This window comes from Schistocerca cancellata, chromosome 2 (genome assembly GCF_023864275.1).
Source record: "Schistocerca cancellata isolate TAMUIC-IGC-003103 chromosome 2, iqSchCanc2.1, whole genome shotgun sequence".
NCBI classification, from domain to species: domain Eukaryota; kingdom Metazoa; phylum Arthropoda; class Insecta; order Orthoptera; family Acrididae; genus Schistocerca; species Schistocerca cancellata.
This window is the reverse complement of record NC_064627.1, coordinates 870,978,003-871,005,020: the sequence shown is the minus strand read 5'-3', so window position 1 is coordinate 871,005,020 and position 27,018 is coordinate 870,978,003. Positions and strand designations below refer to the sequence as shown.

At 44.4% G+C, this 27,018-nt stretch overlaps 1 protein-coding gene and 1 pseudogene across 1 annotated transcript in view; both read right to left on the bottom strand.

The window, feature by feature from the left end:
• The window catches only part of LOC126162822 (diuretic hormone 45), a 459,467-nt gene that overhangs the window by 157,712 nt on the left and 274,737 nt on the right, over positions 1–27,018 (bottom strand). The gene's annotated exons all lie outside the window — the stretch shown is intronic.
• Positions 21,862–21,978, bottom strand: LOC126163818 (5S ribosomal RNA; annotated as a pseudogene).

Genomic DNA, 27,018 nt, shown 5'->3' with positions numbered 1-27,018 from the left:
GCAGTTTTTTCAGTTTTAGTGAGCAGTAAACGATCCGCAGAATTAATTTAGCCCCTGATGGGATTTGGAATCGTTTCGATCATACAGAATGACGCCATATTTCAGGTGTAATGAATTGTGTGAAGTGGTGCAGGCAACAGATGAGACTCTGAACAGAATACAAACGAATGAGGAGTGTAGTGAGAAAGACAGTGGATTCGGATTCGGGAAAAGTGGTGTTCAAATCCCCTTCGTGTCATCAACGTCCAGGTTTTTCCGTAGTCTCCCTACACAGACTAAGTTATCGCTATTTGAAAAAGACATTACCTACATCCTTCTCCAGTCTGACATCCGTTCTTAATGGCTTGGACATCTACGGGACGTAATCTTCCATCCTTCCTTTTGTTCACGTTATCGGGAAATTAATTATTAGAACTGTGTATTTAATTTGGTGACACTCATCGTATCATGTATCACGACTCATGCAACTTTTATGACGCTTATATCGTTCCCCTTTAACGCCCCATATCCACACAGAATTGTAGCTCGTAAGTCCGTTTTATACCCTTTTAAAGCGTCATAATACGGTGTAATAACACCACTAAGACTCATTTCGTTTGTGTATCCAGAACATTCGCAAATTTCTACTTTTACAACAGATATGGCGTCCGCTTATTCGTGAATTACACATTGAATTTCAGACGTCCATAACAGCTTAGTTCAGTAATAATATATGTTCACCTGCTGTGCGTATGACCTCTGAGCGACGTTCCACAACGATAATTACGCATACGCACGGTTAATATCTTGTGGCTATACGGGAGGATAATTTGTCTGCAGAAACTCCAAGATGACCCGAAAAGAGCCCTTGAGACAAAGCAGACGTCGTTCGCCCTGAGAGAATTTCGTAACAGCCTAAACATACATATCTTTAAACAGTTCAAGGTCATACAACAATGATACCTGTCTTTTTTCCTAGTGGAAAATATGTTTTTGGTAAGGTCTATAAAGTGCTTTGCAGCTCTTAGTGAGATGGTTTCTCCCCGCACAATTCTGGAAGCTATGTTGCTTATGTAGATATTCCAAGAAATTACTATAGCTGTCTCTAAATGTCATCTTTGTACGATCACCTTAAGTATCCTCTTCGTTCTTGACCTACTGTTCTTGCGAGTATTATTGCTTTCCCTGTTGAGTATTCTCTATCTTTACTTCCTATTCCTCAAAAAATAATGAGAGCACGTCAATTTTTTTCTGCTACGACAAGGTGATAATTTTTCGCAATTATTAGTATTCACGCCAATTTATACGTCTAGTCATGTTTTCCAAAAGCTCAGTATTACGGGTTACAGTGAATTCACGTGAAATAAACATTTAATGTATCTGGAGAAACTTGTCTAATTGTCATGAATGCTTGATAAGAACTCCAAACGCCGGCACAGTACTCAAGAACTGTTAGAGCTCGTGTCTTGTACACGATTTACTACACAGATGTACCGCATTTTTCCATTATCCTACTGACAAATCTTTCATTCGAGTTCCCTTGAACTTTTTTTGGTTAGTTACATGTTGCGTAGACCATTTGAACAATTTTTGTTTTCGAAATTACGTGGAACGACGCAGTTTACAGTATATGTGCATACGACTAGTGTTAACATTATTGAAAACGTTGCTTCTTATTCCCACTCATACAACTATACTTGAAAACAAGTTTTTATCAGGCAACCAGTTTTCAAGTATAAATTCGCTCATGGAACAAAAGGAGTGGTCCAGAAGAGATGGTCTTGGGTAAGATTTAAAACTTGCTTTGCTAAGTGTCAGACATTTTGTATTATTGGGCATATTATTAAAAGTTTTTGGAGCTGCGTATTGGACTCCTTTGCGGGCCACTGATAGCATTAATAATGGTTAAAACTATTTTTTTCCTCTGGTGTTGTTGGTGTGGAAATCACTGTTCATCTCAAGTTGTGAAGGATTGATTAAGACAAAATTCATTACCCGAATCCAGGAAGCAGCGCATTAGTGCTCTCAGATACCCTTGGCAGAGATATATATATATATATATATATATATATATATATATATATATATATATATATATATACCCGAATCCAGGAAGCAGCGCATTAGTGCTCTCAGATACCCTTGGCAGATATATATATATATATATATATATATATATATATATATATATATATATCTGCCAAGGGTATCTGAGAGCACTAATGCGCTGCTTCCTGGATTCGGGTAGGCACGCCGGCCCCGGATCGAATCCGCCCGGCGGATTAACAAAGGGGGTCGGTATGCTGGCCAGCCTGGATGTGGTTTTTAGGCGGTTTTCCACATCCCGCTAGATGAATACCGGGCTGGTTCCCACGTTACGCCTCAGTTACGCGACTCGCAGACATTTGAAAATGTTCGCACTATTTCATGGCTTACACTAGATGCAGACAGCTGGGGTACACTAATTCTGTCCCGGGGGGTTTGGGGTTGCGACAGGAAGGGCATCCGGCTACCCTCTGCCACTGACATCGCCAAATCCCTAGTAACATGGCCCACCCCACGTTGAAGCGGGACAAAGGCCCAAAGAAAATGATTATATATATAGTCGAGTCGGCGTAAGTTGATCCCTGACAGCTGGCATGGCTGTCGCCAGCCTTAAACTACAAACAGCAAACAGCTGCAGGCGAACACAGTTGCTGTGTATAGAGCTCCGGTAACACTGAGGCGTTGCGATAGAGACATTTACAGAAGCGCGAACAGTGACTGGTTGCAGCAGGCGCGCGAATCTGGTGCGTCTGGCCCACTGCAGCTGTCAGGGATCTTATTGCAGCGACTCGACTATAACTCCTTGACGACGCAAGTAAACACCACATTATTCTTACCGTTTGATTTCGTACAAACAGTAGTTTCTTTCTAAGTGGTGAGTTACCCCCGACAACTATTCCTTCAGACAACACTTAGTGGACATAAGCGAAATGTGTCAAGAGGTTGAATCGTTTCCAAGACTACCAATTATACGAAGAGTAAAAGTAACTGATGAGCTCAGTGATATGCTTCTTCCAATTCAAGTTTTCATCAATATGTATACCCAAAAATTTGGAACGTTCTACCCTATTTACTGACTCCTGCTCATGTGCTACATCAATTGTTGGTGTGACTATTAGTGTGTTTTTTCTAAATTTAGAGAGAATCCATTTTCAAGAACCGTTTAATTATTCTTTCTAAAACCTCATTAACCATCTCTTTTGTGTCTCTCTCTCTAATGGGATTTATTACAATAATCGCATCATATGCAAAAAGTGCTAATTCTGCTTGTTGAATGTGAAGTGGAAGGTCATTCACAAATATCAAGAATAGGAGTAGACACAAAATTGAACCCTGCTGGACTCTCTTTGCGATTTTTTTCTAGTCGCAAAATTTTTCTACACTTCCGGTATTGCCAGTTGTTCATCACAAGTGAATATGATTCAAACCAATTTTGTGTAATGCCATCGATTGCATAAAACTTGAGTGTTTCGAAGAATTTAACATTACCAACACAATCAATTACCTTGGAAAGTTCATAAAATATACAAATTGGTGGTACTTTATTATTTAAGGCTTTTTATATTTGATGAGTGATGTGTAAAAAGCATTTCCAGTCGAGCAACATTTCTGGAATCGCTAAATAAATTGTTTCTACTTAAATATGAGACTACTTGAGTACATTACTTTTCCGAATATTCTGGAAAAAGATTTCCGTAAGGAGATTGGAAGATAATTATTTAAGTCTACCTCGTCACCTTTCTTACGAAGAGAATTAACAATTGGAATTATTCTCTCTGGCTTTACGTGATCCTCCGATTTCATATCACTTCATAGTGTTACCCCTAAATAGTTATACGATGTCAAGTGTTCAAGATGTTCATCGTTAAACATTAATCGTAAACTTTTGGACTCTTTCTCTATGCTACGGAGATCAGTTTGCGTTTACCCACATTTAAAGATAGCTGCCATTCAATACACCAAGAATAAATTTTGTCAAAGTCTTTATGCTTTTTTATAATTGTTCTTTGGTAGATCTCTAGATGCGCCAGGATGAAGAGACAGAAAATGTAAACTCACTATCCGTTGGTTAACTCTTGGTTCAAGTAGTTCAGCATCGGAGCCGAGTGTTACTGCCTTTGTGAACACCTACAAGCTAAAATGGCTTTATGCTTTTGACTTTGATCTTGGTCCAGATGTGAGCCAGCGGAGCCTGGAGTGCGGAAGGCTTGCACGGTTCTGAATTATGTTGTAGATAGCCAGACAATTGTGGTAGTGGAATCATGTTTTGAAATGATTTCGTTTCGGTCGTGACTGAATGTCATCCGCTCAGTTGATTGACTCAGAAGACTTTATATTGCACATCTGTTCCGTCTTCTGTGGTGGTTATTCTGTATGGTACCTTATTGAGGAGTAGGTGTACTAATCCTTGGTTAATCTACTAGTGGTGCACCTCTATAGTTTGCTGTTTAGGTTATTGATTTGATTATTGATTTGACCCTAATTATTGATCTGGGTACGGTCGCCACACCATAGAGTTGGCCTGATTATTCAACGCAACCGGGCATCGTACACTTGAAAACTTATTGCTGTGCGATGTATTTAGTGGCCGTTCGCCTCGGTAGCTGCGTGGTCAGTCCACGGATTGCTAACCAAAGGGGCCCAGCTCCGATCTCCGATTCCTGGCCGGGTCGGAGATTTTCTCCTATCGGGGTCAGGGTCTTTGTGTTGTCCTTACGTTCACATCGTATTAATTGACATTCCACTAATGAGATGGCTGTATGAGCACGTCCCGTAAGCCAGTAAAAAAAAGAAAAAAAGGCAGTGAGGTTGATCTGTTATCGTAATCTGTCTGTGGACCTATTTTGTGGCCACGTTGCGGTGGCGGTGTGTAGTGTCAATTGAGTAATTCTGTGCTGCCTAGTTACCTTCAGAAGTTACCGTTATCATCGTGATATTTTGTTAGATTTTAAACAGAGTAATATAAGTTTTGTCACTAGTTTGCCACGGCAGCTTTGGTTATTTTAAGGTTATCTAATAATTGACACTTAAGTTAATCTTTTTAAAATTTGGTTGGTCAAGTCATTATTGCAGCTTTAAATTGGTTGACTAGTTTTTATTAGATCTGTTACTGAGTTACAATGCGCCGTTGCATCTGCAGTTTTATGACACTTTCTTAAATAGTAATCTCACTTACAGTGACTGCTAGGTTTAAGGAGTGTTGCATAGTTCTCTACATTCACGCATAGTAACTGTTTTGATTAAGGGAAAGATATTCTTAAATAACCTGATCTTACAATGGGAATGTGTTGAAAGGCAAAATAAATTGCTATTAGTGAATTTTCTTTAATTGTTGTGTTAGTCGTGAGGGTCTGTACTAAACTATCACTAAGACTGTTTTGGTGATTTATGGTGATAGTTCCAGGCGTTCCTGTGGTGATACGTTGGCGATTCTGCAGTGTCCAATCCTCCGCAACATGGTGAAGACACCTTCCCGCATCCCGAGCAACAAGTGGTCATTACGTGCCTGTCACCGTTGAGAGCTTCAACTATTATATTCGTCAGAACTAACGTTACCAATTAACTGCTTAATAGCTTGTTACTTTGGAACGAAATACATCACCGAATCTGTATATCAGGGATCCGACAGTTCGTCGGTAAGTTTGTGGAGCTTTGTGGCATTAGGTGTCTACGTACAGGTCGTGTAATTTGTGTTAATAATGGGCCATTGATTTGCGTAAGCGGCGATGGCGCCTGACAGCGACCAAAATGGATCCAATAGGATTTCCATCAGGCGAATTTAGTCGCCGAGATATCAACGTGAGATCACTATAATGCTCCTCAAACCAATGTAGGACTGTTCGGGCTCCGAGACAAGGACTATTATACCGCTGAAAGATTACGTCGCCGTCGGGGAAGGCATCAAGCATGTAGGGAGGGAGGGCGCTCGCAGCTGTCAGTATGTCTTCGATTATTACCACAAGTCTCACGCGAACGCAGGAGAATGTTTCCCAAAGCACAATACTGCTCCTAGAAGCGTGCGTCTATGGCGCGCTGCTCGTTTCGACCCGCTGTTCACACGATGACGAAAAAATGCGATTCACCCGAAGAGCCGACTAGTTTCCATTGCTTGACTGTCGAATCCCCGCGCCCACTGCAATTGAGGTTGTCGCTGGGTCAATGTGTGAACACGTGGGTATGGTTTGCTGCGGAGCTCCATGTTCAACAATGTACGATGAACGGTGTGCTCCTAAATGTATATGCGTGCACCAGCAATATGCTGTTTCAGCAGAGGTGCCACACATCACCAACTATCCTACCCTGTAGGTTGGTTGGTTGGTTGATCTGAGAGGAGGGGACCAAACAGAGAGATCATCGGTCCCATCGGATTAGGGATGGATGGGGAAGGAAAGCGGCATGCCCTTTCAAAGGAATATCCCGGAATTTGCCTGAAGCGATTTAGAGAAATAACGGAAATTTTAAATCAGGATGGCAAGATACGGATTTGAACCGTCGTCCTCCCGAATTCGAGTCCAATGTGCTAACCACTGCGCAACCTCGCTCGGTTAATCAACGGAGCAGACAAGTCCCTGAACCCCACGTTTTGTGGAGAGTCGTAACGTCCAACCATATACCGCCTAGTGGCAGTTTCACTGTCCATTTACCTCTCTGCGTAGATGCTCACGACATTAGCACATGAACATTCGACCAGCTTCGTCGTTTTCCAGATCTTCACAGGCTCTGCATAATAATAATCTGCCCTTTATCAAAGTCGCTTATCCCAATAGATTTGTTGATTTGCAGCCCACATCTTCGCTAGAATGATCCCCCCGTCCGAGTCAGCTCGGAATACATACTCCTGTTACCGCGTCACTTGCCCGCAAAGCCACCAGGTGGCATCCAACATGGCGGTGCTTAGTGGTCATAATGTTTTGGCTTATCACTGTTTGCCGATTCATCAGTAAAACAAATGTAAACTTGAAGCTGGTAGCTGCCTTCCAATTTTTATACAGGGCGATTCAGCTGTCCCTTCCGTTGTCGTATTATGCAACCCGCAATGTTACTGCTGGCCTGCATAAACCACGTGCGAGATTTTAATTCTGTCGCTCACTACGCACAAGTAATTAGTCCTACAGTAAAAAATGAGCACGACCTTTTCGTAGGAAATTTAAACTGGTTAGATTTTGTACTGCGATACATTTTCATTGGAGGCCATGGTTTTCGAGTTATTCAAGGAAAACGTACTAAAGCGGCCTTCAAACGCAACTCCACCACACACATCCCTCATCAGTACTTTTGTTCATGGCACTCCCTCCTACCACGTACAAAAATTTTCGTCTACATAAACTATTCCAGATATTCGACCTTTTTTTAGCTTCTGTTGATTGAGCTATTACGCCACCGACATTGTTCGCTATTTTGCGAACATTATTAGTTTAAGTGAGAGTAATGACCCGAAAACGACTTCTATAAACTTCACACTAAAAGAAATTACGCGGACAGTTCGATACAAACTTAATCGTTACAAGCACAGTAGTTTCGTGGCCTGAAGACCTGATGAATAACACAATGTAATAGTTAAAATTCACAAAACTGTGAAGTAAAACTTGCACAAACATAAATTTTACAATTTGTAAGTGCTCGACTAAGGCGGTTAGTCAAACAGGACGAATGTGGGAAATAATCTGTGCAGTCGCAAATATAGTACAGTGGTAGGAGGGAGTACCATGACCAGCAACTAGAAATTCTGACTGGTGCGGACAGAATGTGGGACTGGGGTAACGTTTGAAGGTCACTTCCGTACGTTTTTTCTTAAGATTATCGGAAACCTCCAGCGAAAACGTATCCCAGTGGAAAAATTTAACGACACTAAACTTCCTACAAAAAGGTCCTGCTCGGTTTCTCTGTACGACTGATAATTCGAGCTTAATGAGCTAAAGAATATGAAAATCTCGCTCATGATTTACGACGGCCAGATATAACATTGCGGGTGGCATAAAACGACAGCGGTAGGGGTGACTGAATTATCCTATACATGATCTGTCTGTTGCAGGAAAACCTTATGTGATACTGGTTCTTCCCGCGTGTGTCGCTGGAACCAGGGAAAGAGTGTGGACATCTACGTTCGGCGGAAGTGGTGAGACTGACCTTTCTTTGTTAATTACAGTGAACGAAGTCATTCATAGCCCACTGGGTTATTAGGTCGTCTTTCTTCTACTGCTGAGAGAAGGGTAGAGAAGAAGTTCGGACCGGGCTGTTCGCTCTTCAGAAATCGATGCGAGGACATCGTCGATGAGCTGCGTGGCGGCGGAGGAGGCGGCAATTAGCATGGCGACCCAGCCAGGAGCGCCAGCCTTCTGGACACCCCTCACGCTTCACAGCTTCCACTCATTTCATCCTCAAAGACAGCCATGGCGTAATTAGGTCGTTTTACAGAGGATTTAACTCTGAATACAAGGAATATTCAACATATTTCGCACGCCAGCAAGATTTTCTTCCTAAAAGAATAAAAGGTCAGTGATGTACAAAGCGTTTCAAAGAAATCCGTCCGATTTCACAAAAAGGTCCATCCAATTTAATAACACTATACCTTCTACATGAATGAAGGTAACTTCTACATGAATGAAGGTAAAAATTTGAGATGAATTATAGCTTGCGCACCGAAACAAAAAGCTTAACAAGACCTCAGTTGTTAGTCGCGTGGTTGTCGGTAAGAGTCTTCCCGTAAAAGGATACAGCTATGGCCAGTATTGTAACTAGCCGAGTAGTTAATACTCCGATGGAAAAAAAAATCGCGAGGGCGAAAAATAATTAATATAGAGTAATGAAATTTTGGGAACACTCTTGTCTAGCTAACATATTTAAGTGATTAACATTGCAACATTACAGGTTACAGCAAGCGCGAGATAGGTCATTATAAATTTGAAATACTGGTACATTAACAACCTGCATAACCGCCAGAAAGTTGAATGCAAGCATGCAAACGTGCATGTATCGGGTTGTGCAGGTGCCGATGTCAGCTTGTGCGATGGAGTTTGGTGTCTACTGCACTGGGTCGTTCAATACAGGGACGATTAATGCTGTTTGTGGATGGCACTGGAGTTGTCGTTCGATGACGTCCCATATGTGCTCGATTGGTGACAGATGCGTGATCGAGCAGGCCAAGAAGACAGGTTACAACACTGATATGTGGGCGGCCGTTATCCTGTCGGAAAACACCCCTGGAATGCTGTGAATGGCTGCACAACAGGTAAAATCATCAGACTGACAGACAAATTTGCAGTCAGCGTGGGTGGGATAACCACGAGAGTACTCCGGCTGTCATACGATATCCCAGCGCAAACCGTAAATCCAGGTGTAGCTCCAGCGTGTCTTAAAAATGGTTCAAATGGCTCTCAGCCCGATGGGACTTAACATATGAGGTCATCAGTCCCCTAGAACTTAGAACTATTTAAACCTAACTAACCTGAGGACATCACACACATCCATGCCCGAGGCAGGATTCGAACCTGCGATCGCAGCGGTCGATCGGTTCCAGACTGAAGCGCCTAGAATCGCTCGGTCACAGCGGCCGGCCCAATGTGTTTAGCAAGCAGACAGGTTGGTTGTAGGTCCTCAACTGACCTCCTTCTAACCAAGACACAAGCCATCGCTGCCACAGAAACAGAACCAGCTTTCATCAGAAAACACAACAGATCTAAACCCTGCCTTCCAATGAGCTCTCGCTTGACACCACTGAAGTGGCAAGTGGTGATGATTTGGGGTTAGTGGAATGCACGCCACAAGTCTTTTCACTCGGAGCTACCCTTCAAGTAACCGATTTCTAACAGTTCGTTGTGTCATTGTGGTGCTAACTGCTGCCCGATTGCCACTGCAGATGCAGTACGATGCGTCAGAGCCATACGCTGAAAACGATGGTCTTCTCCCTCGGTAGTGCCACATGGCCGTTCGGAGCCCCGGTCTTCTTGCGACCTACATTCTCGTGACCACCGATAGCAGCAATCATGTAAAGTGGCTATCATTCAAACTCAGTGGGGTGTTCATAATGGGGTCTTTGTAACCTTGACTGACAACAACTCGCTACATCCAATGTCAAAGGTAATTAATGTTGACGACCGTTACAGAGTGTATTCAAAACAAGCCTGATTTTTCATCCTCAAAGCAGCGCTACTAGCGCCATTCTTATGCGCCTGGAGGGAACTATGAGTAGACATCATCTTTCATACGTAGAAACACGCCTACCAACTTTCGTCTATATCTCACAACTACTTGGTGCTCCGATTTTTTTAGTCAGTATGTTTCTTAATCTGAAGTGACGAAGTGGTCAAAGAAGTCATCGATGGGGGAGGTATAGAATGAGGGGCAAGGAATGGCAGACAAACGGCATGTGTATCCACTGAGGAGAACATCACGTCGGTATGACAGGAGTTCATGGTTCGACGTGCAGATGTAGAAAAGAAACACCCATAGTCTAGTTTCTAACGGACGAGGGAGCAGTAAAAACGGAGGAGGGTGGTCCGATCTGCTCCCCAGGAAGTACCGCTGAGGACACTCACTGAGGGTCCGGGGACAGCTGGAGGGCAGGTAAGACACGTGGGCTGATTGAGAAAGTTTCCTATCGAACATGAGCCCCAGGAATTTCGTAGTTTCAACTAGCGGAAGAGCAACAGGCCCAAGATATAAAGGCAGTGGAAGAAACCCATTGCGTCGCCAGAAATTCGTACAAACTGTTTTACCAGTGGAAAAGCGAAAGCCATTGTCGATGCTGCACGAGTAAAGACGACGCTGAAGACGCCGCTCAAGGAGACAAGTCCGAGGAGAACTGTAATAGATGGCAAAATCGTCAACAAAAGGGAGCCGGAGCTGTCCGGTGGGAGACCGCTCAGAAACGAACCTGAGGCTCACCGTTTTCCTGTATAAAGGTGTCCAACAACGCAGATACCACACGTACCTTGAAAACTCAGTCTCTGAAAAAATTCTGAAGGAAACGGTCCAGGTGGTCTAGGAAGCCTGACATGTAGAGAGTACGGAGGATATCAGTCCTCCAGCAGATGTAGTATGCTTTCTCCAGATCAAAAAACACGGCCACAGTCTGGTATTTCGGCAGAAAACCACTCATGAAGTTGGTTGACGAAGTGACTTGATGGTCAACTGCAGAATAGCGCGCTCTAAATCAACATTGTTTAGTGGTCAGTAAAATGCGAGACTCGAGCCACCATACCCACCAGACATGAATTAAACTTTCCATCACCTTGCAAACACAGCTGGTGAGAGAAATGACGCAGTAACTAGAAGGAAAGTGTTCGTCCTTGCCGCGCTTAGATATGGGTATGACACGCCAGCGTCTGGGAAAGCTGCCCTTTGCCCAAATGCGATTGTATGTATGGAGGAGAAAGTGCCTGCCCACAAGAGAAAGGTGCTGCAACATCTGGATGTGAATGTCACCCGGCCCTGGGCTGGAGGATCGGGATGAAGTGAGAGCATGATATAGCTCCCTCATAGTAAAAGCGTCATTGTAGTACTTACTCGTTTCCGGTGGAGAAACTTAGGGTGATAGTGGATGGAGCTCGAAATCGCTGCAGTGTAGCGGCCCAAGGTGTTGGAGATAGCAATAGGGTCCACAATGATGTCAACTGCTACGATCACGCTGGAAAGTGGGAATGGACCTTAATCCCAGATAGCCGTCGAAGGTTAGCCCACAAGACGGAAGAGGAAGTGGAACTATAAATGAAATTCAGTTAGCTTTTTTGCTACCTGGAGGAAAGCGAAGACACTGCACATGCAACTGTTTATATAGAATACATATCGCCGTCGCAGGATGACTCTTAAAAACGAGGAGAGCACGTCTCCGCGCACGAAATGCGTCGCGGCACGCTTCAGTTCACGAAGGGACCGAAACACTGCGCGGTAAAAATGAAGTACGAGGAACGGAAGATTCTGCGGTGGTGAGGATAATGTTGGTAAGGTATTCTAGCTTGTCATCACACCTGGGGAAAAGTTGTTCTTCGAAGGACGCCAGGGTAGAGTAGAGCCTCCAGTTGGCCTTAGAAAGCTGCCATTTGGGTTTGTACGAAGGTGGGTTAGGAGTCAGAAAACGGATAGCACACGGGAAATTATGGCTGGAGACCACATGAGACGACAGGAGAGCCAGCAGTGCAGAATGAGAGGTCGAAATGAGAATAGGTGTGCATGGAGTCAGATAGGAACGTAGGGGCTCCAGTATGGAGGAGGAGAGTTGACTGAGAAGGTCAGCGAAGAGGGCACCTCTGTGACAAGTTCTGGGAAAGCCCCAAAGGGGATAGAGCGTGTTGAAGCCACCGAGCAGCATAATGGGGCGAGGGAGTTGCTCAACAAGCTGGAGGAATTCCGCTCTGGTGACACCGAAGGACGGAGGAATGTAGACGGTACATAGGGAAATAGAGGCAAGTGAGGAAGGAAAATGCGGACTGAAACAGTGCAACAAGGTGTTCAGGGAGGTGGTTTGACTATGAACCTCATCCCAGATGAGCAACATGACTCCCCCTTAAGACGCAAACAAAGCCGTCGCCGGGGGGGCGGGGGGGGGGGTTCTATTGAACCGGGAGGTAATACGAGAGGTCAAAGCGGTCGTGCGGACGTAACTTTGTTTCCTGGAGGCAGAGAACAAGTTGATGCTGTAATTCCAAGAGCCGCCGTAATTCCTCCTTGTTGGCTCTAAGGCCGCGAACGTTCCATTGCAGGAGAGTCACAATGAGAAAGGGGAAGGGGGGAGAAGTGAAGGGGTGTCATCTCGGTGGCTGCCGAGAGCCAGCCTTAGAAGACTCTTTGCTACAGGGCACTGAGACTGGAGAATCTTTCTCTATGAGAGCCACAGAGGCTGCGGCATTCTCCCTTGGTTGGTGTGCCGAGTCCAAGGCAGGAAAATGGTTGGCGGTGCACACCGGCAACACAGAGGTAGGCTGGGTGAGACACCGTTGACGAGGATCTCTGACTCGGCGAAGGAGGAGACTGTTTGCCCTTGTTTGATTTCTTGGAGCCTTTGCGTTTGGCTGGAGGGACATAAAAAGTCTTCGCGGGAGCGTTTCTTCTGTGCTTTCCGGCCTGTAGCGGGTAATTTCGCCCGCATGATGCTACTGTCACACTGCGCGATTTTACGACCGTGGCGCTGAAATTGAGGTCGCATGTCTGCATGGCCATGTCCTTCACTGAGCGAGTTGTAGCAAGAATGGTAGTGTAAGTGCCGGATAATAAAGCACAGAATTTACGACTAGCCAACAACTTGCGAGCGACAGGGTAAGGCACTTTTTCCTTCATCCGGATCTCCTGGACGGCCCGCTCATCGAGATACACGGGACAATCTCGAGAGGAGGCTGCATGGTCGCCATTGCAATTGATCCAGAAGGGAGAAGGAGGCGTACAATCGCCCTCGTGAGCATCCCTACCACAGGTTACACATATGGCCGGCTGTTGACAGGACACGAGTGCGGTTGTAACGATGACACTGGTAGCAGTGCATTGGGTTCAAAATACGCGGTCGGACTGTGATAACTCCATAGGCTGCTTTGAACTTTGATGGGACCACTAATCCGTCAAACTTGAGAAAAATGGTGTGTGTGGGCACTAAGGACTCATCTACCTTTTTCATCACCCGATGGACTGCAATGATGCTCTGATCAGAGAGGTAAATTTCAGTTTCTACCTCTGTTAGACCATCAAGCAGCCTAGTGTAAATAACACCACGTGTAGAATTTAGCGTTTGATGGGCCTTGACATGAACAGGATAGCCATGGTCGAGCGAAGCTGCAAGCAGTTGTGCTTGAGTATCACAAGTAGTCTCCAAAAGCAAAGCGCCATTGCATAGACGAGAGCCGGATTTCACAGGGCCGGCGTCTTAGAACACAGCATCACCATTGGAGAACTAACGTTGTACCATCATATGCATCTGATGACCCAAAATGGTCACATAAAACTTGGAAGTAATGCAACCTTGCAGAGTAACCATGAGATCCTTGGAATACCACGATGGGACTTGCTCACATCATCACCGAACCCTTGCCATGGTCCAATCTTGCGGTGTAAACTCGGCAAGAACTTGGAAGCAGTGTGAAAGTAGACTCATCCGACCGAATGGCTCTCTTTCATTGCTCCATAATCCAGGATTTACGCTTCGGAAACATTTTTTCCTGTTATGGACATTTGCACAGTTGATTAGTGGTTTTGGCATTCCCGTTATTTCCCAGCTTATTGAACTCCGTTCGTGGCGTTTTGACGGGGTTTGCGAATACGACGTTCAGTTCTGCAGTGTCTTTTGCAGCTGTTGTCCTTTTATTTTTCGTCACAATCCTCTCAAATGGCCGTCTGTCACGATCACTCGACACGCACTTTCGTACATGTTATCACTTAGCGATGATATTTTACCGCTTTTCCAGTATGTGGTATAAGTGTTCGATACGGTGCCTCTTGAAACATCGAACTTTTTGGTTACCGTTGATTAAAGAAGCATTCACAATACGAATACCGACAAGTTGCCCACGTTCTAAATGACTTAGATACGACAAATGTACTACACACAACGCTATTTTGATCACGACTCATACTTTCGACGTATTAAGGACACTGGACAGATGTCGCTCGTGCTCAAATACACCAGTGCAACCTGGGGCTCGGATAGCGTCTGCATTTAGTTCAAGCATGCATTTCTCCCATTGCTTCCATATTTTTGTCCAACCCCTGTGTATTAAGGTAATATAATCACCATAGCTTAGGGCATTTAAACTGACTTGGTGATGTTTGATGTTATGATCTACAAGTTTTGAGAATGTGAACCAAATATTCGAAGAAATGCCGTTCTCTGCTCGACCTTAAATGTTGTTTAAGGGCTGTGTTATCCGGATTAAACTGTTCGAGCTTGTCTTGTCACTCTTTGTCAAACTGTACAATGCTTCTGCTTCTTCGCTACTATTTTCCTGATGGCTATCAGGCCCACTTACCTCTCTGAAAAATCGCAAAGCAATTTAGATTTGGTGTTAGGTGATATCAGACTTATGCACGTTATTTCAGCTACCTTTGAGATCATTGTTTGTAATGTTACACTTTGTAACTTTTATTTTCTCTTCTCTTTTTCTTTTTTCAACATAAATCTGAAGATGACCTGCAGGGCAGGTCGAAATCGATAGTCGTTAATAAAAGAAATTGGTATCACACGCTGTTTCTTCATTTATTGTAACAACTGAGATCACTGTTTGTATGACATGAAACCAGTTGTGAGATACGCAGTTTCGTTTACTACGAATATTCGCCATCGCCACCATCAGAACAAGTCTTCGAAACTCGTAAAAGAAATCTGTGTGTCAATTTCAGTGTCATTTTGTATAACTGGCACTGAACATTATTTTCCGAGATCGAAGTTTAAACCTGATGATATTAGAAAGCGAAACATCGTAATAAACTGAAATACATTAGGCCATCTAGACCTTATTACATACAAAATAATAATCTATAATTTATTCTTGCACTTTATTGCGGGAGTACCGCAAGGAAGCGTGATAGGACCTTTATTGTTTACAATATACATAAATGACTTAGTTGACAACATCGGTAGCTCCGTGAGGCTATTTGCAGATGACACGGTTGTCTACAAGAAAGTAGCAACATCAGAAGACTCGTACGTACTCCAGGAAGACCTGCAGAGGATTAATGCATGGTGCGACAGCTGGCAGCTTTCCCTAAACGTAGATAAATGTAATATAATGCGCATACATAGGGGCAGAAATCCATTCCAGTACGATTATGCCATAGGTGGTAAATCATTGGAAGCGGTAACGACCGTAAAATACTTAGGAGTTACTATCCGGAGCGATCTGAAGTGGAATGATCACATAAAACAAATAGTGGGAAAAGCAGGCGTCAGGTTGAGATTCATAGGAAGAATTCTAAGAAAATGTGACTCATCGACGAAAGAAGTAGCTTACAAAACGCTTGTTCGTCCGATTCTTGAGTATTGCTCATCAGTATGGGACCCTTACCAGGTTGGATTAATAGAAGAGATAGACATGATCCAGCGAAAAGCAGCGCGATTCGTCATGGGGACATTTAGTCAGCGCGAGAGCGTTACGGAGATGCTGAACAAGCTCCAGTGGCGGACACTTCAAGAAAGGCGTTACGCAATACGGAGAGGTTTATTATCGAAATTACGAGAGAGCACATTCCGGGAAGAGATGGGCAACATATTACTACCGCCCACATATATCTCGCGTAATGATCACAACGAAAAGATCCGAGAAATTAGAGCAAATACGGAGACTTACAAGCAGTCGTTCTTCCCACGCACAATTCGTGAATGGAACAGGGAAGGGGGGATCAGATAGTGGTACAATAAGTACCCTCCGCCACACACCGTAAGGTGGCTCGCGGAGTATAGATGTAGATGTAGATGTAGATGTAGATAAAAAGTACGCTCTGCTCCAAATGAGGAAGAGCGACAAATGCAAGTTCTTATGACGGACATGCTTCGTTTTTATTCGAGGCATTTTACAGCTGACAACTCGAAGTAGTTACAAGGAAAGCACGAACATTATTAATGAGCAGCTTGCAAGTTCCATTCCAGGAGCAAATCTCCAACATTCGTCAGTAACGGTTATGCATGTTTGCACTCGTGTTGTTCAGAAGACAGACATGGAGTAATTGATCGCCTTTTGTAACTCTTCAGAGTGATACGAGTGACTGTCAACAATCACAAAATATATTTAACGAGGAGGTAATCGCAATAATTATTTATTTAAAAGTCTGCAACTTATACACCACTCGTTCCAAACTAACTAGCGTGACTCTGTACTTTGTCTTTCGTGTGTTGTATTGACTGACAACCGAGTGTTTACAGATGATATATTTAATCTAGTGGCCGGCGGCGGTGGTCTCGCGGTTCTAGGCGCGCAGTCCGGAACCGCGCGACTGCTACGGTTGCAGGTTCGAATCCTGCCTCGGGCAAGGATGTGTGTGATGTCCTTAGGTTAGTTAGGTTTAAGTAGTTCTAAGTTCTAGGGGACTGATGACCACAGATGTTAAGTCCCATAGTGCTCAGAGCCATTTTTTTAAATCTGTTTCCCGGACTATTGAAGGGAGCGCATACATTCTGCTTCGTTACTTGCACGCAGTGTTAAACAACAGTTAACAAGGTAAAAGGGTGAAACAATTACATGTTGTGGAAAACTTCATTGCCCTGGCAACAGGCGCGACATCGTACTAGTGGCCTTGTTAACATTACTGAAATACTAACAGGAGGACAAACGTGCACACAAGCGTGCAAGCCACTGCGAAACAGTATACGAGGATATGTGTGACCGTGCAAAGGTAGAAATGTTACGGCTTCTCTCTTTATAGCTGATACCCGTCATATGATGGACCAGCGACAGAGCGCCGCGCTACGAGACAAAACAATTGTTCTAAGAAATTCAGTATTATCAACGTACAGTTATAAAAGTAACCCTGTCAAGCAAATTATCAACTCCTTCTTTTTCTTTCTTCAGTTTCTAACGATGTGTGTTGGATGAAGTAGTATATAAATGCATCTACACGAGGAGTCCCTTCTTCTTGGATTCATGGTACGCCATTTGATTCGTCACTACAATTGCAAATACACTACTAGCCATTAAAATTGCAACACCAAGAAAAAATGCAGATGATAAACGGGTATTCATTGGACAAATATATTATACTAGAACTCACATGGGATTACATTTTTACGCAATTTGGGTGCATAGATCCTGAGAAATCAGTACCCAGAACAATCACCTCTGGCCGTAATAACAGCCTTGATACTCCTGGGCATTGAGTCAAACACAGCTTGGATGGCGTGTACAGGTACAGCTGCCCATGCAGCTTCAACACGATACCACAGTTCATCAAGAGTAGTGACTGGCGTATTGTGACGAGCCAGTTGCTCGGCCACCATTGACCAGACGTTTTCAGTTGGTGAGAGATCTGGAGAATGTGCTGGCCAGGGCAGCAGTCGAACATTTTCTTTATCCAGAAAGGCCCGTACAGGACCTGCAACATGCGGTCGTGCATTATCCTGCTGAAACGTAGGGTTTCGCAGGGATCGAATGAAGGGTAGAGCCACGGGTCGTAACACATCTGAAATGTAACTTCCACTGTTCAAAGTGTCGTCAATGCGAACAAAAGGTCACCGAGACGTGTAACCAATGGCACCCCATACCATCACGCCGGGTGATACCCAGTATGGCGATGACGAATACACCCTTCCAATGTGCGTTCACCGCGATGTCGCCAAACACGGATGCAACCATCAAGATGCTGTAAACAGAACCTGGATTCATCCGAAAAAATGACGTTTTGCCATTCGTGCACCCAGGTTCGTCGTTGAGAACACCATCGCAGGCGCTCCTGTCTGTGATGCAGCGTCAAGGGTAACCGCAGCCATGGTCTCCGAGCTGATAGTCCATACTGCTGCAAACGTCGTCGAACTGTTCGTGCAGATGTTTGTTGTCTTGCAAACGTCCCCATCTGATGATTCAGGGATCGAGACGTTGCTGCGCGATCCGTTACAGCTATGCGGATAAGATGCCTGTCATCTCGACTGCTAGTGATGCGAGGCCGTTGGGATCCAGCACGGCGTTCCGTATTACCCTCCTGAACTCACCGAGTCCATATTCTGCTAACAGTCATTGGATCTCGACCAACGCGAGCAGCAATGTCACGATACGATAAACCACAATCGTGATAGGCTAACAATCCGACCTTTATCAAAGTCGGAACGTGATGGTACGCATTTCTCCTCCTTACACGAGACATCACAGCAACGTTTCACCAGTCAACGCCGGCCATCTGCTGTTTGGGTATGAGAAATCGGTTGGAAACTTTCCTGATGTCAGCACGTTGTCGGTGTCGTCACTGGCGCCAACCTTGTGTGAATGCTCTGAAAATCTAATCATTTCATATCACAGCATCTTCTTTCTGTCGGTTAATTTTCGCGTCTGTAGCACGTCATCTTCGTGGTGTAGCAATTTTAATGGCCAGTAGTGTATGTAGTACTTTGGTGTAAACGTAAGTGGCGAGACGATCACTGGAAGTATAATCCTTGCACAGTACAGCCAATTTCCCAACTACTGTCATAATGTGAGCGGACAACGTGGAGTGTGACCATCAAGGACAGCGCTGGATGACGTGGTTTCTGTGGAAGGAGGCATCGGTCAGTACGAATATTCACAGGCGACTGTTGGCAGTGTGTGGAGAGTGTGCACGAAAAGTATTCTCGCAATACAGTGCTCGTCCCCATACGATTCGGGAAACCACGGCTGCAATCGCTGAAACTGGGTTCCAGGTTCTGCAGCACTCACCGTATTCTCTGGCTTGGCCCCTACAATTTCTGTGGGCCCTCCACGAACCACATTTCTGGAGTCGGTCGCATCCACCGAAGGACAGATGCTCGCAGTTCCTGGAAGTCTGTGAAATGATGTCCGCTCAGAGGTTACTTTACAGCCTCCGGTAGGTGGCAATCAGAAAGGAACCCCATTTCAGTGGTGGCAGTTGTGGTTTTACTCGACTCATATGGGGGTGAGCGTTGTCGCGTTACAAGAGCTCTTTTTCGTGAAAATGCACACTATCCACACAGTGCCCCAACCGCCTGTAAACGTCCGTAGTGTTTCGACCTTCCTTCCACAGAAACCACGTTGTCCAGCGCTTTCCTTGATGATCACACTCTGTGTTGTCCGCTGACGTAATGACCGTAGTCGGGAAATTGGGCTGAACTATGCAGCGATTACACTTCTTGTGGGTGTTCTGCCAGCTACGAGTAGACTGAAGTGCTGCATACTTGCAACTATAATTACGAGTTAAAAGGAGCACCATTAGTGGCGGGAAACAATAAACTATGAGTGAATATGGAACGCCAATCGTATTTTGAAATGAACCATTTTGGTCATATTTCTCTTAATTTTTCTTCTGTTTCTAGACTGTCGATTGAAGATGAAACGAAATAATTATAGCCACAGTAGATCGTACTAGGCGTAATTATGTGTATAAAATTGTATAAAAGTAACAAGACAGAAAAAAATAGACTCAGTCATCATCACATAACATCGGAAAGTATTTTTAATGATGAGCATAGCTGGATGCTGCTTTTCAGAACGGAGTAACAGGTGCTCGCCCCTATCACGTAAATTAATTCTATATTTAAGGTGAAAAATATTATGTAGCAGTTTATAACTTAAAACATAGCTTACTGCTTAATATATGCAATTCTAACTTAACCCGCCAGGGTAGGCGCGCTGGCCCCAGATCGTATCCGCCCGGCGGATTAACGACGAGGGCTGGTGTGCTGGCCAGCCTGGATGTGGTTTTTAGGCGGTTTTCCACATCCCGCAAGGTGAACACTGGGATGGTCTCCCATGTTGCGCCTCAGTTACACGCGTCGCAGACATTGGAAACACGCCCGCACTATTTCACGATTTACACTAGACACAGACAGTTGGGGTACACTGATTCCGTCCTGGGGAGTATGGGGTGGCGACAGGAAGGGCATCCGGCCGTCCCTAAAGCTAACATTGCCAAATCCGTTGTAACCACGCCGACCCTGCGATCGCTGCAGGACTATGGCGTAAGCAAAATAAATAAAGAAAGAAGAAAGATATGCAATTCTAACTTAACCCTCGCTGGTCCAAAATGAGGACCCAAAGGAAGGATGGAAAACATGCACTTTAATTCGAAGCGTCTAGTCTCGTGTCCGATCACTTACACATAGTTCTTGTGCAGTAGAGCCGACGTTTTCGTACCGCATGAGGTAGCACCATGCGGATCGCTGGCGTTAAAGCGTTTCGTCCCTTTGACAGTAAGGCCAGAGACAGAGCGTCAGATCGCACTGGACAAGATTGGGTACTGTAGGGAAGTGAGTCTTGTGCTTTTCAGTGGAGGCATCCGTACATTGACGTTAACCAGTTTTACAGAAATCACGGGAAACTTTTAACCCTAGATAATTAGACGAGAATTGTAACCACGCTCCTCCAGTACCTGATCTACGGCGCCACCTCGACCTTGCGGAAAGTTCAGCCTCTCTCCTATCCTCCATCACACACGCATGTGCTGCATTTTTTGTCGTCTGTTATTTCTTGGAATGAGTTTCAGTTTTCATTCAGTACCACATTTGCAGGTAGTGGTCCAGTCTGGTGGTCTAGCGGAGCTCATGGAACGAAAGAAAAACAAAAGCGGTGAATCGCCTGCCTGAAAACCGAGAGATCGTGGGATAGAATCCTGGTCGGCCCACGAAAATTTTCAGGCTGCCCTTAGTCCAGAATTCATCTCGCAACCTTCTCAGGAGATGACAAGAACGACACGTTATTCGGCTTCCACGTTAAACTGTAGTTCTCCTTTCCCCTTTTGGATAACTGGGATGGATTAAGCACACGGAATTGGCCGAAGTATCGTCCCATTGAAAGATTTGCACTAAACTATTGAGCCACACGCAATTATTGCTATAATCGAGTCAAGCGCATTAGTTTTTGAAACCCACGTGTTACATCCGCATCAAACCGAATACGTAAATTTTACTAAAGTCCTATGGATTTTCTAAGTATCACCTCCAAATTTATTTACAGATATTTGCAGTACATGGTCAAAGCGACGGTCTCTCTCGTAATTTTCAGATGTCTAGGCACGATGAATATAGCACTCCGTCTTCAGGCCACAAGTGGCCCACCGGGACCATCCGACAGCCGTATCATCCTCAGATGAGGTTGCGGGTGGAGGGGCGTGTGGTCAGCACACCGCTCTCCCGGTCGTTGTGATGGTTTTCTTTGACCGGAGCCACTACTATTCAGTCGAGTAGCTCCTCAATTGGCATCACGAGGCTGAGTGCACCCCGAAAAATGGCAACAGCGCATGGCGGCTGGATGGTCACCCATCCAAGTGCCGACCACGCCCGACAGCGCTTAACTTCGGTGATCTCACGGGAACCGGTGTATCCACTGCGGCACGGCCGTTGTCTACGATGAATATAGGAGCTACGCTAAATTCGATGGACCATTGCAGCGTTGGTTGCATTTCACTACAAGGATTATCTTACGAGACGTCATGAAACTAGTCATTACGTCTGAGACGCTGTGAGAATAAAACAAATATTAGAAACATATTATGCAAAAGCTATTAAGTTTTATGGCTGTCCGAAATCGGCCTCACTTAGTAATGATCGGAATCGTCTTGAGAGGGGGGGAATTAGTTTCATTAAAGCGAACACGTCCTATATCCATCCCGATTCCAGTCCAATTTGAAGTTGTGTTCAGTCTCTAATGCTCTCATTGTTGAGACTAAATCCTAATATTCCATCCTCCTGATAGTTCTCTGTATCTTCTTAGGGCTCGACTAATGAATGCTTTTGGAACGTGGAAGAACTGTGTATGTGAGCGTTCAATTGGTGTAAAGAACAGATATAGCTTTCTGAAAAGTTTTTGACAGCTTATTCGAATTTCGATAACGTGACACCTCCATGCCATTTCAGCAATTGGCCCCTTCCCTAGTTTTCCATTTTGCTTTAGTATGCAGTGCTGAGCTAGTGTGACAAAAATTATGTTCCATTTTCGAGGAAAAGAAGTGGACTAGGAACTTACAACATGCGGGGAACTGAATATTTAGCAGTAGGAGAAAGAAATTTAGAAGGCACTGACCGGACAAAAATCAACGGATGTGATGCTTTAAGAAACTTTGAAGTATCTCTGTCGTTCAACAGCATAAGTACAGTTGACATAAATTACAAAACAGATTACGGAGAATGCAACTTTTTTCTCTGGAATGCCAACATAACAAAAAGGACGAAGCAAATCATCTGTAAATCCGTTACTGAGAGGATTGCTACATAGAGTACAGAGCCACTGTAGCTGAACAAGATGCATCTACAGAGTCTGCTGGCACTGGAAATGTTCTTTTGGAGAAGACGTTGTGGCATTTCGAGGACATACCATGGGGAGAATAATACAGTAAGAGCGATTATGGGCGACAAGGCGACAATCAGTGCAGTAGAATCAAGACAGCTATTGTAGCTAGGTTATCTGGAAATATAGGTGACAACGTGGCCAAAACAAATTTGGGACTGGACGCCAATAGGGAGTGAAGAGAGTACGCACACCATGAACTCGGGCGGAAGTTGTCTGTGAGGTAATGGCGGCCGGAGGCTTCCAAAAAGGGACCAAATAGAAAGAGGAGGAAAATGGGAAGTCAGAAGCGGCGACTGCCTTAAATAGCACTCGCGATGCAATGACTTGTGGTTCAAAAAATGGTTCAAGTGGCTCTGAGCACTATGGGACTTAACTGCTGTGGTCATCAGTCTCCTAGAACTTAGAACTACGTAAACCTAACTAACCTAAGGACATCACACACATCCATGCCTGAGGCAGGATTCGAACCTGCGACCGCAGCGGTCGAGCGGCTCCAGACTGTAGCGCCTAGAACCGCTCGGCCACTCCGGCCGGCACTTGTGGCTCCTGTTCCACGTTATTGTAAGAACTAAAGAATATTTACCTCACTTGTTGCCAAATTTTCTATAATGTTTGGCAATTTGAATGATCTTACTGAATTCCTGCTAGTGGCAGCAGGCAAATACTGAGTCAAAAAATAACTAACGCTTCTGTAATTTGCTAAAAGCCCGGAAGTAATTAGTAGACGATCTATCATTCTTGAGGGCACTCCGGTAAGCGATTTTGATTTAACAGCCAAAGGAATTTTGAAGCAGAAGTTCTGAGCAGCATATATTAGTTTGGTGCGTAAGTCTGTAGCATTTTTGTTTTGCATGTTGGTACTCCTGTTGCTATGGGTTTATTTATCGATCGTTATTTTTCACTTGTAGTTCACTGTTGATATAATGTATTGTCATTTGGAGGTAGTGACTGCAGCTGTGGACACTAGAAAGTGGGGTGCCACGTGGAACCATCGGAACATTTCCAACATACTCTTCCATTTGAGTTCAGTTGAGGGATGACAACAGGGAAGGCAGCCAGAAATATTTGTGTCGTTTCTGGGGATAATGACACTGGACACAGAACGTTAAGAAACTGGTTTTCTTGTTTTAAGGAGCATCGTTTTGACATTAGTGACTCTCAGCGTTCAGGAAGACCTTCGGGGTTTGATGTAGATCGTTTAAACGCATTAATCCACAACTATTCACGTCACTGTACTCGAGAACTGGCAAATGTGATGAGACGTGAGCACTCCGCCATCGAGCGACATTCGCATACAATGGGGAAGACTAAAAAATCTGGTGTATGGGTACAGCATGCTCAAAACCAAAATCATCCAAATCAGTGGGTGGCCATATGTGCAACTCTGCTTGCTCGTCATCAGTTGGTTCGTGAACACCGAAAATTCTTATCGTGCATCGTTAATTGTGACGAGAAATGGTGTCTTTATGGTAACGTAAGAAAAAGAAAGGAAGGGTGGATCCAAAACAAAGCAGCGACTGTTGTAAACAGTCAAGGAGAATAAGTTATTGATGACTAAAATCTCTGTCATGTGTATCTGTTGTTTTCTAAGCTACAAACTTATGCACCAGACTAATAGTATCCCGGCACCTTTTGATATCAGCTACGAAACCGTGTGGGACAGTGGCTGTTAGTAGAATGCGTTAGTGCAGCCTTTTATGAAGTTCTTCTACATCTGTAAAGAGTAACTCCAAAAAATGTTCGTCCGACCATTCCGCTTAGTATACAACAAGCACTATCACGTAACTAGGAAACTATTTCATTACATAGCTTAATATCTTCGTTTAGAAATAAAATACTAATTGAGTTCACATGTTACTAAATTTGTGAACAAATTCACGTTGTTTAAAATCATACCCCAGTTGATGTAGTATTCGTGTGGTAAACAAGATCCCAGGTATGGTGTTTTCCTTTCCTTATGCAGCTGTTTCATCCACTGTACTGGATAGTTCCATCTATGTTTTCAAAGCCTTTGAGTGATAGTTCAGTAGCATGGGTCGAAAACGTCGCGAAACTACAAAAGAAGAGAGAGAGCTCTGGATTAGGTTGTTTCGAGAAGGTAAATCATTTCAAGATGGGATAAGCCACTGGCAGACCTACAAGTGGAATGAAGACTATTATTACGCAGGTTTACTGACGAGGGTCGGGATGAGCTGTTTAAGTCAAATGGACTAGTAGTAGAATTGTGGACTTGAGGAGAGAAATATAACAGCCTCAGTTAAACATGGAGGAAGTTCAGTACCTGTATGGGGGATTTTTGTTTTATTGCTGAAATTGTGGACCACAAGTTTTACTAAACACCCTAAAAATACATATCCAGTAGTGCGAATGATATGGGTCTTTCTAGGGATTATACGAGGGTTGTCCAGAAAGTAAGTTCCGATCGGTCGTTAAATGGAAACCACAGTGAAAATCAGAAACATTTTATTTGCAACAGTTAGCTACACTTCCCAGATACTTCTCTACGTAGTCGCCACTTCGACTTAGATATTTGTCGGTGCGTTATACCAAATTTCCAACACCGTCGTTCTAGAAGGCAGGCGCCTGTGATTTCCGATAATTCTCTACGCTGGTCTATAGCTTGTAGCCTGCGCCCAAGTGTTGTTTTCGTATCCAGCGTTTCATGTGAACAGAGATGATACCCAGAACGAGCCAATTAGGGCTGTGTTGTGGGTGATCGAGCACTTCCCATCGAGAAAGCTGCAGGAGCGTCTTCACTGCCCCTGCAGAGTGCGGCTAAGAATTGCCATGAAGAAGGAAGTGCATGGCAGTTGTGTTAGGTGGGCTGCATTCATTACGGCGAAGCCTCTCAGCGGCCCCTCCTACTTGGCGGGAGACATCGTTGTTCTAGGCACCTTTACTCGCTCACAGTGCACTCACAACTGAAAAGAGTGTCTTGGTGCGATCGATAGGCATACTAGAGACACTGCCAAAAACGTCTGTCAAAAGCCTCGTCGGATTTTCACAGTGGTTTCCATTGTGCGACCGATCGAAATGGCTCTGAGCACTATGGGACTTAACATCTATGGTCATCAGTCCCCTAGAACTTAGGACTACTTAAACCTAACTAATCTAAGGACAGCACACAACACCCAGCCATCACGAGGCAGAGAAAATCCCTGACCCCGCCGGGAATCGAACCCGGGAACCCGGGCGTGGGAAGCGAGAACGCTACCGCACGACCACGAGATGCGGGCAAGCGACCGATCGTTCCTCACTTTCCGAATAGCCCTCGTATATACGCAGGTTTACTGGCGAGGGTCGGGAAGAGCTGTTTAAGTAAAATGGACTAGTAGTAGAATGGAGAAAAAAGAGTTGTGCACTTGAAGAGAGAAATATAACAGCCTCAGCTAAACATGGAGGAAGTTCAGTACTTGTATGGGGGATTTGTGTTTTATTGTTGAAATGTGGACCACAAAATTTACTAAACATCCTAAAGTACATATCCAGTAGGGTGAATAATATGGGTGTTTCTATGGATTATATTTTCTTTCAAGATAATGATCCGAAACATACAGCTGCAGATGCAGGGCTGTAACTGTAGTATAACACTCGTTGGATGGCGACAACCTCGCAACCACAGACACTAATCCAACAGAGAATTTGAGGAATATATCTGGCAAAAATATGAGAAATCCTCACATGTCCCACAGGAATGATCTAAAGGACGCTCTAATAGAGGAATGACGTAAAATTACAGTGCGAACAACAGAATCTCTGGTGAAATCCATGCCAAGCAGAATGCTAGGGATTATTGCAGACTTGCACTTATTTTGTATGATACATTGCCTATATTTACTTTTGAACATTTAACTGTGTTTACGTAAATAGAAATTTGTGTTTCTTTATGCATTCTTCTTCTAAGTAATTAATAAGCAAGTCCCCTAGCTTTCTGACCAGTTCTAATCACGTACTGTGCGGGGCGGGGGGGGGGGGGGGGGGAGAGCAATACTGCTGCTCATGTGCCTCTGCACGTGTTTTAATTTCTGTATACTCTCAGGAGTTTAAATGGAATCTCTCTCATAAGCTGTACCTTTTTTGAAACCGGTCTCGTTAT